This window comes from Cornus florida, unplaced genomic scaffold (assembly GCF_030987335.1).
Source record: "Cornus florida cultivar Cherokee Brave unplaced genomic scaffold, ASM3098733v1 CherokeeBrave_3.0.0_Hap2_Chr01, whole genome shotgun sequence".
Classification (NCBI taxonomy): domain Eukaryota; kingdom Viridiplantae; phylum Streptophyta; class Magnoliopsida; order Cornales; family Cornaceae; genus Cornus; species Cornus florida.
Window position 1 is genome coordinate 43,481,782 of NW_026775571.1, and position 18,268 is coordinate 43,500,049.

The window sequence follows — 18,268 nt, forward strand, 5'->3', positions numbered from 1 at the left end:
TGTCTTGATAATTGAGGAGAATGGGAACATTTTATGTGGAGGTTATGGTGATGAAGTGTTGTGTTGATTGCTTTGTGTGTTGTTGAATTACTCCTAGATGGAGTATAGTTATCTTCCAACTCAATTCTACACACCTCATGAGTTTTGTGCTTTTTGCTCTAGTAATACACATCATACAAGAGATTGTCTTCCAACGAGACAATTCTCGGACTTCTATCTAGAGCAACCAAATGAAAATTTCTTTGAACCGGGTAGTGATCCATACTTCAATGGTTATAACTCGGGTTGGGGAGACCAACAAAACTTCTTGTGGCATGACATAGGAAATTCAACCCCACAATCTCATATGCAACCTTTTCAACCCAATGATCATCCTTTCCCGTCCTCTTCTCCTTTTCCACCGTCTCCATTGGATGAGCTAATTGTTGCTAACAAACAAATGATGGAGTCTATGCACACACAAATGATGGACTCCAACAATCAACTATTGGCTTCCCTTACTAGCATGCAATCCACAGTAGAGTCTATCAATCAAGTGGTACCATATCACCAGTCCCAAGTTAGTGCAATGATAGATGACCAAATATCTCAAATTCAACAAAGGATTAATGCTAAAAATCATGAAGAGGAGGAAACATTTTCATTTGAATTTATGGCCAATCCAAAAGAAAATTCTATGAATGATGAGATTACTCCTAGTAACTTTCATCATGAGAATGATCAAGTGGTTATTACATGTGAAAATGATAAAATGGTGGTGGAAGATCAAATTGTTGCCCCACATCAAAATGAAGCAATTGTGGCTCAAAATGGGAAAAATAATGATGTAGAGATTGTCTACCCTACTCCAAAACAGCCCCTACATAATCCTTTGCTTGATACACCTCCTTCAATGGAGGATCCTCTAAAAGCTTGTTTGGCTCATTTCAATTGTGAGGATTTTAATGTTGACAATTCCATTTCGGAGGTGAATTCTTTGCTTAATATTTATCCACATATTCATTCTTTTCCTTTGTCAACATCAAATGTATCTCTTTCTTGGGAGCTTGCATCTCATCCCATTCCCTCACTTGAGTTGTCTCAAGTTGTTGAGCCCGAACCGCCGGATAAGTGTGAGGAGGATATTGAAATTTTGAAGGATAAGTTGTCGAGCATTCCCATGCTCAATATGACCCTTCAAAAGCCTTTGCTAGGTGCACTCTCACCTACTCCACCTTTCCCTAATCCAAATCAGCCCCATAGTCCAAAGTTCTTCATTGAGGATGAAGAGTGGATTGAGGTCTTTCCATTACCTCTTTCCAATTTTTGTCTTCAAGCTCTTTTCCTTCCGCTTCCAAAAGAACTTTCTTACTTCGGGAAGCTTGAATCTCTTGAGAGACATGGTATAGGGTGATGAGGACTAACCTGATCTCGGTGCGTCTAGCTATCGACGTTAAATTTAGCACTCATGGGAAGCAATTCTTTCAATTTCCAAGCTTCCCTCCTTTCAATTGCCTGAGCCTTGAAATTTTTTGGGAAATGGTTTCGAAAAGCCAAAAATTTGATTTTCCTGGAATGCTCTTCAGTTGTGTTCCACAATTTTAGACCGGCTTCTTAGACCTTCTCAACTCTTGTTTTCATTCCCGGAAGTTTCCGGCTCTATCAGGCAATTTTCTCGGACTTTCAACATGGCACTCACATGCATAACCTCTCATCTTCAATGCATTGTTGAAATGTTCTTAATCTCATCCATGCATTGAAGAGATGTTCCAAAGTTTGAAAATTTTCTCAAAATCATCCATGCATTGTGTGAGGTTGCAAAAGTTAGGAAATCTTCTTGAAATCATCCATGCACTCATTGAAAAAAAAAATTTGCACAATTTGAAAATTTTGCTAAATTTTCCATGCATTGCAATGAAGTGTAGAGTTTGACAATTTTCCCTCCTTGCATTAGAATGGATTGAAGTTCAAAAGTTTGAAAATTGTCCATGCATTAGAACGAAGTTGAAAAGTTTTCAAAATTTTTCATCCATGCTTTGGAATGGAATGAATTTGCAAGGTTTAAAAAATTTTCCTACATTCATCCATGCATTTGAAGAGACCAAATTCCACCCATGCATTGGAATGGATTGAATTTGAAATTTTTAAAAATTTTCCATGCTGTAAAAAAATTTGCACAGTTTGAAGCATTTTCCAAATTTTCCATGCATTGCATGAAGTTGCCAAGTTCTTGATTTCCATCCATGCATTGGTTTGGAAAAATGCATGCAAGGTCTGAAAATCCATCTATGTATTGCTTGGCCTCAGGTGCAGCAGTTGTAAAAATTTTTCCATCTAGTTTGCATAATGTTGCTCACATTGCAAATTCCATCTCCATGTTGCCTAATGAGCTCACTGCCTCATTTCCGAGCACTCTATCTCTCATTTCAAGTGCTCGTTGCTACCATCCAATTTCAGCCCAACAACATGAGCCTACTGCCTTCATTTAGAGCACTCTAGCTCCCATTTGGAGTGCTCTAAATGTGAACCATCAATCCCAAGCTCACTGCCTTCATTTAGAGCACTCTAGCTGCCCATTTAGATTGCTCCAAATTTTCAGCCCAACATCTCGCAGCTATTGCCATGATTTCGAGCACTCGAAGACTGGATTTCGAGTGCTCGAAGCTGAAACCCAAAGCTGCTGAGTGCTCGCAACTACCACCCCTCTCAGCATCACACCATGCCACTTCACACCTCAACTCCCATGCATGCCCCTGCAAATCAACCTCCCACTCATCCCTAAACCATGCATGAACTTTTCCCTGCATCCCTCTCTCTCTCTACCACCATCAACCCTCACCATGCCATGCACAACATTAACAACACACCAACACCATTTACCACTCCACCCCCCTCTCTCTCCTACGCAACCCACTTCCAATAATCAACCCCATCACACCAACCATGAACAACCATGCAACCCTCATGCATCCCCACATCATGCATGCCAACTCTCGGCTTCCTACTTCTCAAAACCAACCTCATCTTAAACCCATAACCCCATGCCTGCAACTCATCCACACTCCAAACCATCACCTACCCTCGGCATACCACCACATCCACCACACTAACTTGCTGCACCCCATGCATGCCAACAACCACCTTACTCCCCTTGCATGATCCCATCCCCACGACCTGCATGCATGCATGCAAGCCTCATGCATGCATGCACCTCCATCTTCCCTCATCTCCCACCATCCAACACCATCTCTCTGCAACACTCAACTACCATGCAAACCCAACCACCATCAACCCAGAAACCACACAACCACCTCAACTCCAACCCACAAACGTTTCCCTATGCATGCAATCATGCCACCATCCCCACAACCCAACTCTCGGCATCTCCCTCTCCTTCTGCAGCCACTGCCAGTTTTTCGAGCACTCGAAGTCCAACTTCGAGTGCTCGAACCCCCTCTCAACCTCACCCAAGCTCTCTCACTCAATAGCCGAGCCCTCTGCCGATTTCTAGAGCCCTCAAACCCAAGTTTCGAGTGCTCGCCATTGCCCGGGCTCTCTCATGCAAACCAACCGAGGCCACTGCCCCTATTTCGAGCACTCGAAGGCACCCTTCGAGTGCTCGAACCAAGCCTCTCTCTCTCTCCCTTTTAAAACCCCAGCCCACCACTCTCACTCAACCTCATCTCCTCTCCTCGGCTGCCAACCCCTCTCCTCCACCAACTTCACAACCCAACCACCCTCAACCTCACCACCCCATGCAAACCCACCTTCGCCTCCTCCACCTTTTTCCCCACTCTCCTCTAACCCAAGCACCATCATCAACCTCTCATCCACATCTTCCATTAACCACAAATAATGGGCCTTGTGTTCTCCATTGTTGGGTAAGTGTCTACCCTCTTTTTCTTTCAATTTTTGATCAATGGAGGATGGGATTGCTTGTGTGAAGGATTTGTGATTGTTTGGGAGTTGTGTATTGCATTTGCAGGGCCAAATTTTTGGATTTTCTCATCTCTAATCAACCTTTGGCCCTCTTCCTTTTTGTCTTGCACACCACATGTTTGACGAATTGCCTAAGCCAACTTTATCTCTCTAAATGCACGGCTTTTGGCATTGTTTTGTTTTCCATTTTACACTTATGACTCATGTGTGCCAATTTGTATTTTGTATGGATTTTTACCTTGCAATCACATTCGTCTTAGTGTTTTCATTTCTGTTTTGATTTTTTTTCTTAAGAGCCTATGCTTTTACATTTGTATATTAGTTGTGTTTTGCTAGGTCTTCATGTCCAAGTTTGGGGGAAGCACTTGCACATTCACATAGATGGAAACCTTTGCCTTCCTCACTCCGATTGGTATTATTGTTCTTTAACCCTCTCTGTTCTTATTTTCATTTACTTGTCTTCTCACATTGAGGACAATGTGACATTCAAGTTTGGGGGTGCATTTATGCATTTTTGGTTTTGCATTTTTGCTAAGCAATGATATTGTAATTTGAAACCTGTTGGAGATGAAGCATATGTTTAATACCTTGTGTATAGAAGCAATTGTGACATTTTTGAAAATAAAGAAAAATTTGAGTTGAAATGATCATGTAGATTCAAATTAGTCTGTATAAATGTCTCAATTAGATTCTCGCCGGATTTGACACTCTTTTAAGCTTCACAATGCACAGATGCACATTGGAAACTTAACTGTGAGGCATGCAACTTGATTGACCTTGATCTTGGCCTAGTTAATCTGATTTGATGAACCTAATGGATGAATACTTTTGGCATGAATCTAAAAAAAAAAAAAAAAAAAAACTGAGAAGGAAAGAAAATAATGACCAGTTGACGTTCGTAGCCTTTCCAACTCGAGCTATTAAGCCCTAGGAGTGTCTCTACACTTAGCACCCTAAAGCCGTCTGGTTTGGGAGTTGTTGGCCTAACGCTTGCTACAAGGGTTGGTTAGAAAGCTTAAGGGACTTAAACATTGCACGGTCATTCAAAAAATAAACTGGTAATAAACATGGTTCGTTGGAGTTCGTAGCCTTTCCAACTTGAGTTATTAAGCCCTATGGAGTGTCTCTACACTTAACACCCTAAAGCCATCTGGTTTGGGAGTTGTTGGCCTAACGCTTGCTACAAGGGTTGGTTAGAAAGCTTAAGGGACTTCAGCATTGCACAACCATTCTATGTTTCGCTTGAGTTACAATAAATTGTCAACAAGCAACAAAAGTTGTCTTGTAAATAAAATCATGCCTTAGGGACCTCATTTAAAGGGGAATTCAATGATTTGAAAACTTGCGCTTTGGAATTGGAAAAGAAAGTAAAAGCCGCATGTTGAGAATCTAATTCACTTTCACTGAAGCTAGAGTTGATTTCCATTCAAGAGATGATAATTGAGTTATTTATATAGACTTTGATGTTGATGCATGTATGTGGAAATGTATTTAGCCAATTTTTGTATCAATGCTTCATATATGCAAGGTAGTTTTCCCAATGACCCCATCTCCAGTTTTTGTCTGTTTCAAGTTGTATTTGAGCTATGTATCTATCTCATTTTACCATGGATGATATTTTTGTAGTAGCATGCCCATGGTTGTCTTTTCATTGAAGTATTCATTGTAGTTTTGCTAAGGGACTAGCAAAATGTAAGTTTGGGGGTGTGATAAGCGCCGAATATTATATATTCAAGCGCCCTAAATTGCATTAGTAAAGTCCGTTGTATGTTAATTTATGTAGATTATCTTCATTTCTATGTTTTTATGCATTTTCAGGTTCATTGGCCAAAATGGAACAAGAATAAGGCCTTGTGGAATCTTGAGCAACAAAAGGTGCCAATGCTGAATTCTGGCAGCAGTAGAACCTGGACTTTGCTTGCCATTTTGACCTTCCAAACTCGAGAACTGGACTTCCCTCATAACATGAAAGATTTAGAGCTCTGAATTAGCTTTCTAAATCTTCAAACGGTTTGTCATTCGGAGCTCGGAGCAGAGAGTTATGGCCTTGTTACCAGAGGTACGCAGAACTGCCTGGCAGCAATGAAATTCTGCCTTGATCTTCATTTTCGACCAACCATCCTTGAGAATTGGATCTCTATCAAAAGATGAAATATTTAGAGCTCTGAATTAGCTTTCTAAATCTTCAAACGGTTCATCATTCGGAGTTTGGAGCGCAAAGTTATGGCTGTTTAACCGAAGTAGGTCTGGGCGGAGCAAGGCAAGAATGGAGCATTCTGCTCCAATTTCGAGTGCTCGAGCCCTTATTTCGAGTGCTCGAACTTAGGGCAGAATTGCATCCGGAAATGGCCCATTTTCAGCCACTTGCATCTTGGGTTCCTTAATTCTAATTTCCCTCTTTAATGGTTGGTTGGAGATGTTGGTTGGTGGGGGATTCTAGAGCCTTATCTCTAGAAGATAAGAGAGGGAAGCCACACAATAGGATTGAGCTTCATTTTACAAGATTAGAGGAGAGAGAAGAGAGCAAGGAGGGGGTGTTCTTGAAGCCAAAGGAAGGGAGCTCGAAAATGGCTTATTCTTCCAAGCTTCCTTCTTCCATTTTTGTATCCATGGATAACTAAACCTCCATCTAGGGAGGTGATGAAGCTCTCTCTTGTAAGCATGCTTTAATTTCATCTAATTTGGGGAATGATTCATGTACATGGTAGTTTCATGATTTAGAGCACTTACACTTGTTGTAATGGATTTCAATGCCTATAAATGATCATGTTGAGTTCTTATCTTGTCTTAGATTTTATCCTCTCATGATTATATAACTTGCATCTTCATAGTGAGAATGGAAATGAAATTGTGAAATGGGTTTAAAGGCATGTTGTATGAGAAATTTGTTAATCCATAGCTTAAGACTTCCTTTTGATGGATTAATCTTGTATCTTGACTTCATGTGCTATTACCATAGTGATTAAGGGGTTTGATGGTCCCTAGCTTAGTGAGCATGCTATGGCTACACCCTAATCTAGGTAGTTCTAGCATGTGGCTCTTTGAGGGATTATACTTAAATCTTGATCCTATGATTTTCTTGAGGATAATGTAGCAATCTAGTATTACTACATATCATTGCCATGTAGTGAAATTGTTTCCCAAGTTAATAGAAATTTAGTATGTTTATAGGATTGGTGGTGAATTCACTTCCTTAGACCTCCTTTTCTAGACTTCTTCTTCTTAAATTCCTTGCATTTATTTCTTTAAGCACATTTCAATTCTAGTGACTAAGTGACAAACCAACAAAACTCTATATACCCCCTCATCATTCTAAAAGTAATCTAGACTCTTAGGTTGCCATAGACTAGCGCAGTCCCAGTGGTTCGACTTACCCGACCAATAGCCCTATTTTACAATGATTCGTGCTATTGCGAAGGTTGATGTTAATTGACCAACTGATCAGGATTTGATAGGTGCGTTGACCTAGGATTCTTCTTGTCTCGCCTTGGACAGCTCTTACGAGCTGAGGTTGGGGTGTGAGTGGTTACACATAATTAGTGGCATTGGTGCAATTAATTATTCTCCCTCATCCTTGGAAACTTGGGATTTTGTATAGATAGGATCCTGTAGAGTTCTCATCGAACTCATTGGCATCTTGAGTTGAATTCTCTCGTTGGTGTCTCATAACGGTTAGTATTGGGACTATCCATTGCAGTGTTGTTTGTTTTGTGTGGCGTTAGGATTCCACCTTGTGTTTGGGCCAGTCTTGGGAAAGACGTGTAGACTCTTTGTTTCGGGAACATTAGTGTTTATTATAGGAGATGATTCATTTCCTCACGGAGAGAGATCAGACTCATCCAGGTTTTTTGGGATTCACTTTCCTTGAGTTTGTCCTTCTGAGAGGCATTTCATTCCTTCTTTCTTGTCATTTTGCAGGATTGTTATTTGCACAGTGATTCCTACATGTTTATATGCCTTGTTGTTTTAAGCATGCCTTAGAAACATGTTAGGGGATATGACTATTTGGTGGTTATGTGATGATATAGCTGATGTGTTTTTCATTTACTATATCGGCTTGTCATGCTAGCGTCATCGGTGATGTATAGCGTGTCTCTAATGCTTGACCCCTATGTGATTGTTAGCATATTTGATTGCCCTTATACACTATGTGTTTAGTTGCATGGTGCGATATTGTTTCTGTGAAATTGTTCTTGGAATTTCATTTACGTTTAGTATACTTGTACCTAGCATGCTTGCGCGTTAGTTATTTCAGTTCGTTTTGGGTATAGTATTCTTGAGCCTATATACTTATCTATCATGGATTTAGTACTGCTTATTATATATACGAATGTATACTTGTACATATATATAGTATTTCCATTTCGATATTTCTTAGTATACTTGTGAGTGTATACTTGCATATGTATATATATGTTTCATAACTAATTGCTTTATTAGTTTATTCCTTTTTATCATTCCGCACTATGCTTGGGGTTGTATGACCGTGGTTGTCGAGATTGTGTGTGTGAGCTTAATCCGATGTCTTGATTCCTAGGTGTAGCCTTATAGTAGATCAGCTTTAGGATGACGTGGAGGATTTTGGGTGCATTGTCTGGTTGGAAGTCGTTGTGGCTAGGGCAATGATGATGTTGTTTGATTTGTAAAGTCTGATCAATTGGATTGAGGGCACAGACTTGTTAGGCTTTGGATTCATGATTCGTGTTATTGACAGCGGTGTTTCGAGACTTGGGGTTATCAGTTTTTCCAGTATTGGAGATTTAAGGCCTTAAGCGTAGCGGTGCCTATGACATTGTTGTCAGGGTTTTGGATTAGCCAGAATGGTCCGGCCGAACATTTTGGACCATATCGCAACTCTCACAGAATGCTTGGTTTCTGTGGTGCTTTTGGTAATGATTGTTTGACATTAATGTCATTTGTATCGATAGGTTTCGCGGGTGAACTTGTTGGGGGCAGGTGACGAATTAGGGCTCTGTACTGTCATGCTACCATACAAGTTGTGTGTGGGCGAGTACTAGTTACCGTCGATGCTACCTTGCATTACCTAACTAGTAATGTGAGTGTGGGCAGGCACTTGACACTGCGGATGCTACCACACCTTGGGTACGTTGTGGGCGGGTTCAAGTCAATATTTTTGCTGCCATGTTGCTTCTGATTGTGTTCCTTGTTTCGATGTGTAGTTTCCTTGATCTCCTTTAGGTGGTTGACATTGGTTCAGTATGTCAATTCGTTAGAAAGGTGTCTCACTATTCACGGTTTCGTATCTCTTCATTAATCTCGAGACCTTTGAAGTTGTCCTTGGGTACTTTATGATCTATTCCTTGGTGTGACCTTGTGTACGGTCCTTCTTCGGTTCTTCTGGGAATGTTCCTAAATTCGGGGACGAAATCTCTTTAAGGAGGGTAGGTTGTAATGACCCGGTCATTTCCTTCCTTTCTTTTTTCCTTAGAATTTTACGGATGAATTTTTTTCATTGAAATTCCTTTTCTAAGTTCAGTTTCTCGTCGCTTAATGTCGTTTCGAGTGCTTAGAAATGGTTTCTGAGACTCTTTCCTTTGGATTGACAAGTTCCTTTGAGGACCGAGTCATTTCCACAATTTTCGTTTTTCGACATTATTCACTTTTTTATCCTTATTCCTATTTCGTCTTTCCCCATTTGTCACTTTGTTGGCAAAACCTCACTTCTTGTGCTCGGAGTTGGTTTTTGACTTCACGTCTCTTTATCGTGAGTGGTTTCCATGAAATACGTATCTTTACTTTCGCAGGAAAGTACTCTGGTTGCTCCTGGTGTCCAAAGGGGCGTCGATACATAATTCTTTGAAATTAATTTCTTTTCTTGGGGTATTTTTTGTAAATATATTTTGAAGATATTTTATTTCAGGGGTTTCTAAGAAAATATCTTTTGGAAGATGTTTTCATTTTGGGGCAGTTTTGCAGTTAACCCTTTTTGTGGGGGCCATTGTGCAATTAATGAAAGTTATTAAAATTATCTTGTTTTGAGCCTGGATCCGGGTACGGGATTCATTTTCACTTTTTGTTGAGTAATAAACTCTTTGAAGTCCCTTCTGGTCGATGTTTTCCAGTTTCAGGGTTTGTAGCCCCAGTTTGCGCCAAACTTGTTTGGGGCATAACTTTCTGCTCGGGACTCGATTTTTCATGCTGTTTCTTCTATTATTCTTATTCTCTCATTTTGAATCTTTTTCATTCAAATAGTTTTATCATTTGAGCGCGTTTGCTCAAATTTCACTTTTCCGGACCTGGCGGGGCCCGTTCGGGGCACTTTTTGAGATTTCTATAAAAAGGGGATGAGATATTTTATTTTTTCATCTTCCCCACTCTCTTGCATGACCTGAAGCTTCCATGGCAGCCCAAGGGAGGCTTCCACCTTCTCTCTCCTCATTTGAACTTCATTTCTTTGTCAGAACATAGTAGGGCCTTTGCGTTTTGTGTTCGTGTTGACTACGCGCTTCTTTCACCCTTATTAGAACCCATTTTTAGCCAAATTTTGAGTTCGGGTTTGAAGTCAAGTTGTGATTTTGATGGGGCTTCTTGTGGGTTCATGTAGATCATGTTGTCCCCGACAAAACCCTTCAATATCGTCGAATTCGGAGCACCCTTTTTTCGGTGGGTTTTTGAGATTTTCTTCTCAAATTGAGGTAGGCAATGTCTTAGGTTTATATTATTGTTGTATTGATTGTTTTATAAGCATATACAACTTGTGATCATACCTTGTTTAAGTTTTTAGAATTTAATTTATTTATTTCCTTTGTTTAGGATTTAATTCGAATGATGATATATAGTTTAGAATTAAATTGTGGCAAGCTAGTAAATTAGGCCTTGGTAGCATATATTAAATTTGGAGCATTTGAGTAAGAATTGCAAAACTTATTTAATATTTATCTTTTGTGAAAGATTAATTGACATAGTTGTATGAAGCATGAAACCAACTTGTAATATGATATTAAAGTAGGCCTTGGTGAGTTCTTTAACATATATTAAATTAAGGACATTTGGACATGTTCAAAAATCTAGAGAAAAATTAATTAATGAACTTAATTAATTTTATTTTAATGGTGCTGGTCACTTAAATTGATATTGGAGGTAATAGGTTGATAATCCCTTGAAATTTAGTCTGTTTAATCACCTTGTGAGTATGTTACTAATTTGATGTAGAATTAGTAATTCGACTTAGCATGATATAGAATATCATTGACTTGCATAGCCTGTTAAGACATATCTTGTATAGGTGTATAGCTTATTAGAATATTACAATTGTTTACCATGGAAGCTAGTTATTAAATTGGGACTTATTTAGTACTTGTGGCTTAGTATGGTAATGTGGTTCAATTGTTATAAAATATTCTTGTTTTGGTGTATAAATTGCATATTGGAGGCTTGACATGTCATATGCTATCTAGACTTGAATTATAGGATATGGTTTGCGTGGATTCAACCTTATTTGTGCATGGAAGATGGTTTTATGCATTAGTGGATTCGGTATAAGTTTGGTCTAACTTATTGATTTTTGTATAAGTTTTGGACTTATTGATTTTGGAAAGCTTGTAAGGACATATTTCACGTGATGGCTAGGGTTTAGCTTTAGTACGAAGACAAGAGTCTTCTAAGTCATAAGTGCGCACTAGGTAGTACCTTATAGGTCGTAATTGCCCAGAATAACTTATGCATGTGCACACTAGGTATATCCTTGTGGGTCGTAATTACCCGAAAACACTTGCTTGGTCTAGTGACCACATGTCCAAGTCTTTCAACTTTGATTTCGTATTCAATTTCATGTTGTTAATAATGGATTACTTGTAACTTGAGAATTGGTGCTTGTCTATGTATTTTGATCTCATTTAGTATACTTGAAACTATATACTTGAACTTGTATCCTTGTTGGTGTATCTAAAATCTATCTATTGTATTTACGCTTAATATGCTTGTTTCGTGTGTGCGGATTTCATTTTTGTATACTTGTCTTGTGCGCATGTGTTTAGCTTAGTATAGTTGTGTTTGTATACTTGATTTATGACTACTCTATACATATATCTTATACTTGTGTATTTATGTTATATATTGCTTATCCCGTTTAACATGATTTAGTATACTTGTGAGCATCTATACTTGAATGTCGTATATCATGTTTTAATACATTTTGGTGTACTTGAGCATATATACTTGTATGCCGTAGTTCATTTCAATTGCATAAGTAGCTTAGGATGATCCTTGAGTCTCACTTTGATATAGACGTTAGGTGGCATGAGCCCCTCTAACATATTTCACCTTAAGGTAATAGAATTGTAAAATGCTAGGCCGATGCATGCTCATCTCCTACGAGTAGCTTTATGTTACTCACCCATGTAGTGGGGACATTTTTTAGGTACCGGGATCAAGATACGGGATTCACATCATGCTTGGATGATTTGTAGACTTGAAGTTCTCATTTCTTGTAAATATTGGCTTGAAATGCCATTTATAGCTTTATATGTCAAAATATGTAAATTTGATTCTATTTTTGTAATGTGTACATAAGTACACTCTTTACAATGTATTTGACATGTATGAGATGAGGCCGGAAGCTAATGTATTTGACGTAGATCATTATAGCGCATCCAAATAGGTAAGTTACGTTTGCGTGCATGATCGTTTTTAAGAAAAACCTCATCCTTGGTGATTTGAGACTCTTGTGGACTCATTTTACAACTTTATTTCATAATCTGATCTAGGGGTATTCTAGACCTTTCACATCAGTTTTATTTTCATCTTTCGATATGGTGGATTAGAAAACGTGATTTTAGAGGGGGTTTTATCTTCGTGTTTTTCCAGAAAACATCGTCTTGGAACCGGAAATCCCTCGTGAAGTTTCAGCTTCCAATTTCCTTTTAGCAGTTTTTTAGCTCTTTTGACCAGATTTCTTGGGAGGGCATTCTGGCCATTTCACAGTGAGTTTTTTTTTGAATTCTCACGTAAATCACATAGAAAACTCAATTTTGATGGGGGTTTCTTCTTTATGTTTTTGCAAAAAAGGTCATCTAGGCCTCCAAATTCAGCCTTTGTTCTGGAGTTTTCTGAAAAAAAAAAGACCACACAGCAGCTTTATCGGCTGTAGCCAGCCATGGTACACCCAGCGCGCGCACGGCATGCATGGGCGCGTGCATGGGCGTGCGCATGGGGCTGTCATGGCCCCTCGTCGGGCCGCCGTGACGTCAATTCTTCTTTTGGGCTTTTCTCCTTCGTCCGGACTCCGATTCAAGTGAATTTTTTTTTTAACATGATTAATTTTTTGTTGTCTATCCAACGGTGTGCTCGGTTACACTTTCTGGATAATTACCAGTTTGCCCTTAAAGCTTTAAGTGTCTGTTTTTCGTCGTCATGCCGTTTCTCCCTCGTCCGGACTCCGAATCATGCAATTCTTGAGTTCATCTTGATTAGTTTTTTGTTGTCCTTCCAGCGGTGTGCTTAATGGCACCCGAATCTATAATTTTTAGAAATGACTATTTTGCCCCTAGGGGCTTATTTGTCATATTTTTGACCTTTTGCTTCCACATCAGTTCTCATTGAGTTCCACGACCTCATGGAATGTCACTTTGACTTCTTAGAGTTTTCTTTTCTATTTTCACTTCCGCGTATCGGATTCGTTATCGGGTCAATCTTCGGTTCATCACAGGACACGCTGGCCTAAAAACCAGGGTCGTCACAAGTGGTATCAGAGCTCCTAGGTTTGAAAACCTTAGGACGAAGGGTTTTGGCTACATATCATGCTTGTGTTGCCATGCTCTATGTGTTTAGTTGCTTCTTGATAACTTGTTTACGTGCTTATGTGGACGTATGTTTTGAAGTTTACCTTAACTATCACAGCATGATACATATGTTTGTTTACTTTAGTACATTATATACACTTGTAGATCTCAGCATGTTTTATGTGCTTGTCTGCCTTAGCATACGGTATATGTTTGTCGGCTTCTGTACATTGTATATGCTTGTTTGTTTTAGCATATTGACTTACGCTTGTCTGCTTAGTATGTTGGTTATGCTTGTCTACTTTAGCGTATTGCATGCACTTGTTATTCTTTGTATAATAGTATGATGCGTACATTGACATGCCTTATATGACCTTACTACTTCTGTGAGTATATAGTCTATTGCTATGTTACATGTCAACTGCTTACTTTTATGTCTTGTTTAGGCATTGTGGGTTGTTCCAGCTTGGTTGGTTGAGATTGATGCTAGGACATCATCTCTTGGGGTTTCGCGGTGACCTTGATGTGATGATGTCATTGGGGTCTTGTTTCTAAAGCCACGGGACGACGAGTCGGATTAACTCGAGTCCTTCCTTGGGGATTGGGAGATTCATTTTCGTGAGCCTCAATGGCGAGGTCCTCGCGTTTCTTCTTCTTAGAGTGATGGTTGGAGATTTGATAGGTGCGTTGACCTAGGATTCTTCTTGTCTCACCTTGGACAGCTCTTACGAGCTAAGGTTGGGGTGTGAGTGGTTACGCGTAATTAATTGCATTGGTGCAATTAATTATTCTCCCTCATCCTTGGAGACTTGGGATTTTGTATAGATAGGATCCTGTAGAGTTCTTATCGAACTCATTGGCATCTTGAGTTGAGTTCTCTCGTTGGTGTCTCGTAATGGTTAGTATTGGGACTTTCCATTACACTGTTGTTAGGATTCCACCTTGTGTTTGGGCCAGTCTTAGGAAAGACATGTAGACTCTTTATTTTGGGAACCTTAGTGTTCATTATAGTAGATGATTCCTTTCCTCACGGAGAGAGATCAGACTCATCCGGGTTTTTTGGGATTCACTTTCCGTGAGTTTGTCCTTTTGAGAGGCATTTCATTCCTTCTTGCTTTTGATTTTGTATGATTGTTATTTGCATAGTGATTCCTACATGTTTATATGCCTTGTTGTTTTGAGCATGCCTTAGAAATATGTTAGGGGATATGACTATTTGGTGGTTATATGATGATATAGCTGATGTATTTTTCATTTACTATATCTGCTTGTTATGCTAATGTCATAGGTGATGTGTAGTGTGTCTCTGATGCTTGACCCCTATGTGATTGGTAGCATATTTGATTGCCCTTGTACGCTATGTGTTTAGTTGTATGGTGCATTATTGTTTCTGTGAAATTGTTCGTGGAATTTCATTTACATTTAGTGTAGTTATACCTAGCATGCTTGTGTGTTGTTTATTTCAATTCGTTTTGGGTATAGTATACTAGAGCCTGTATACTTGTCTATCATGGATTTAGTACTGCTTAGTATACTTGCAAATGTATACTTATACATATATATATATATATATATATATATAGTATTTCTATTTCAATATTTCTTAGTATACTTGTGAGTGTATACTTACATATGTACATATATGTTTCATAACTAATTGCTTTATTAGTTTATTCCTTTTTATCATTCCGCACTATGCTTGGGGTTGTATGACCTTGGTTGTCATGATTATGTGTGTGAGCTTGATCTGATGTCTTGATTCCTAGGCGTATCCTTATAGTAGGTTAGCTTTAGGATGACGTGGAGGATTTTGGGTGCATTGTCTGGTTGGAAGTCGTTGTGGCTAGGGCTATGATGATATTGTTTGATTTGTAAAGTCCAATCCATTGGCTTGAGGGCACAGACTTGTCAGGCTTTGGATTCGTGACTGGTGTTGTTGACAACGGTGTTTTGAGACTTGGGGTTGTTAATTTTTCCAGTATTGGGGATTTAAGGCCTTAAGCATAGCGGTGCCTATGACATTGTTGTCAGGGTTTTGGATTGGCTAGAATGGTCAAGCCGGACATTTTGGACCATATCGCAACTCTCACAGAATGCCTGGTTTCCGTGGTGCTTTTGGTAATGATTGTTTGACATTGATGTCATTTGTATCGATAGGTTTCGCGGGCAAGCTTGTTGGGGGCAGTGACGAATTAGGGCTTTATACTGTCATGCTACCGTACAAGTTACCGTCGATGCTACCTTGCATTACCTAACTAGTAATGTGAGTGTGGGCAGGCACTTGACACTATGGATGCTACCACACCTTGGGTATGTTGTGGGCGGGTTCTAGTTAGTATTCGTGTTGCCATGTTGTTTCTGATTGTGTTCCTTGTTTCGATGTGTAGTTTCCTTGATCTCCTTTGGGTGGTTGACATTGGGTTAGTATGTCAATTCATTGGAGAGGTGTCTTACTATTCACAGTTTCGTATCTCTTCGTTGATCTCGAGACCTTTGGAGTTGTCCTTGAGTACTTTATGAGCTATTACTTGGTGTGACCTTGTGTATGGTCCTTCTTTGGTTCTTCTGGGAATGTTCCTGATTTCGGGGATGAAATCTCTTTAAGCAGGGTAGGTTGTAATGACCTAGTCATTTCCTTCCTTTCCTATTTACTTAGAATTTTACGGATGAATTTTTTTCGTTGAAATTCCTCTTCTAAGTTCAGTTTCTCATCGCTTAGTGTCGTCTCGAGTGCTCAGAAATGGTTTCTGAGACTTTTTCCTTTGGATTGACAACTTCCTTTGAGGACCTAGTCATTTCCACAATTTTCATTTTTCGTCACTATTCACTTTTTTGTCCTTATTCCTATTTCATTTTTCCCCATTTGTCACTTTGTTGAAAAACCTCACTTCTTGTGCTCGGAGTTGGTTTTTAACTTCACGTATCTTTATCGTGAGTGGTTTCCATGAAATACGTATCTTTACTTTTGTAAGAAAGTACTTTGGTTGCTCCCGGCGTCCAAAGGGGCGTGGATGCATAATTCTTTAAAATTAATTTCTTTTCTTGGGGTGTTTTTCGTAAATATCTTTTGAAGATATTTTATTTTAGGTGTATCTAACAAAATATCTTTTGGAAGATATTTTTATTCTGGGGTAGTTTTGCAGTTAACCCTTTTTGTGGGGGCCATTATGCAATTAATGAAAGTTGTTACAAATTATCTTGTTTTGAGCCTGGATCCTCGTACGGGATTCATTTTCACTTTTTGTCGAGTTGTAAACTCTTAGAAGACCCTTCTGGTCCACGTTTGCGCCAAACTTGTTTGGGGCATAACTTTTGGCTCGGGACTCAATTTTTGATGTCGTTTCTTCCGTTATTCTTATTTTCTCATTTTGAATCTTTTTCACTCATAGAGTTTCATCATTTGAGCGCGTCTGCTCAAATTTCACTTTTCCGGACCCTGCGGGGCTCGTTCAGGGCACTTTTTGAGATTTCTATAAAAGGGGGATGAGATATTTTATTTTTTTATCTTCCCCACTCTCTTACACGACCTGAAGCTTCCATGGTAGCCTAAGGGAGGCTGCCACCTTCTCTCTATGCATTTGAACTTCACGTCTTTGTCAGAACATTGTAGGGCCTTTGCGTTTTGTGTACGTGTTGACTACGCGCTTCTTTGACCCTTATTAGAACCCATTTTGAGTTCGGGTTTGAAGTCAAGTTGTGATTTTGATAGGGCTTCTTATGGGTTCATGTAGATCGTGTTGTCCCCGACAAAACCCTTCGGTATCGTCGGATTTAGAGCTCTTTTTTTTCGGTGGGTTTTTAAAATTTTCATCTCAAATTGAGGTAGGGGATGTCCTAGGTTTATATTATTGTTGTATTGATTGTTTTATAAGCATATACAACTATTGAGTATGCCTTGTTCAAGTTTTTAGAATTTAATTTATTTATTTCCTTTGTTTAGGATTTAATTCTAATGATGATATATAGTTTAGAATTAAATTGTGGCATGCTAGTAAATTAGGCCTTGGTGAGTTATGTAACATATATTAAATTTGGAGCATTTGAGTAAGAATTGCAAAACTTATTTAATATTTATCTTTTGTGAAAGATTAATTGACGTAGTTGTATCAAGCATGAAACCAACTAATAATGTGATATTAAAGTAGGCCTTGGTAAGTTCTTTAACATATATCAAATTGAGGATATTTGGACATGTTTGAAAATCTAGAGAAAAATTAATTAATGAGCTTAATTAATTTTATTTTAAGGGTGTTGGTCAGTTAAATTGATATTGGAGGTAATAGGTTGATAATCCCTTGAAATGTAGTCTATTTAATCACCTTGTGAGTATGTTACTAATTTGATGTAGAATTAGTACTTGAGACCTCTTGAAATGGTAATTGGACTTAGCATGATATAGAATATCAATGACTTGCATAGCTTGTTTAGACATATCTTGTGTAGGTGTATAGCTTGTTAGAATATTACAATTGTTTCCCTTGGAAGATAGTTACTAAATTGGGACTTATTTAGTACTTGTGGCTTAGTGTGGTAATGTGGTTTAATTGTTGTAAAATATTCTTGTTTTGGTGTATAAATTGCATATTGGAGGCTTGACATGTCATATGCTA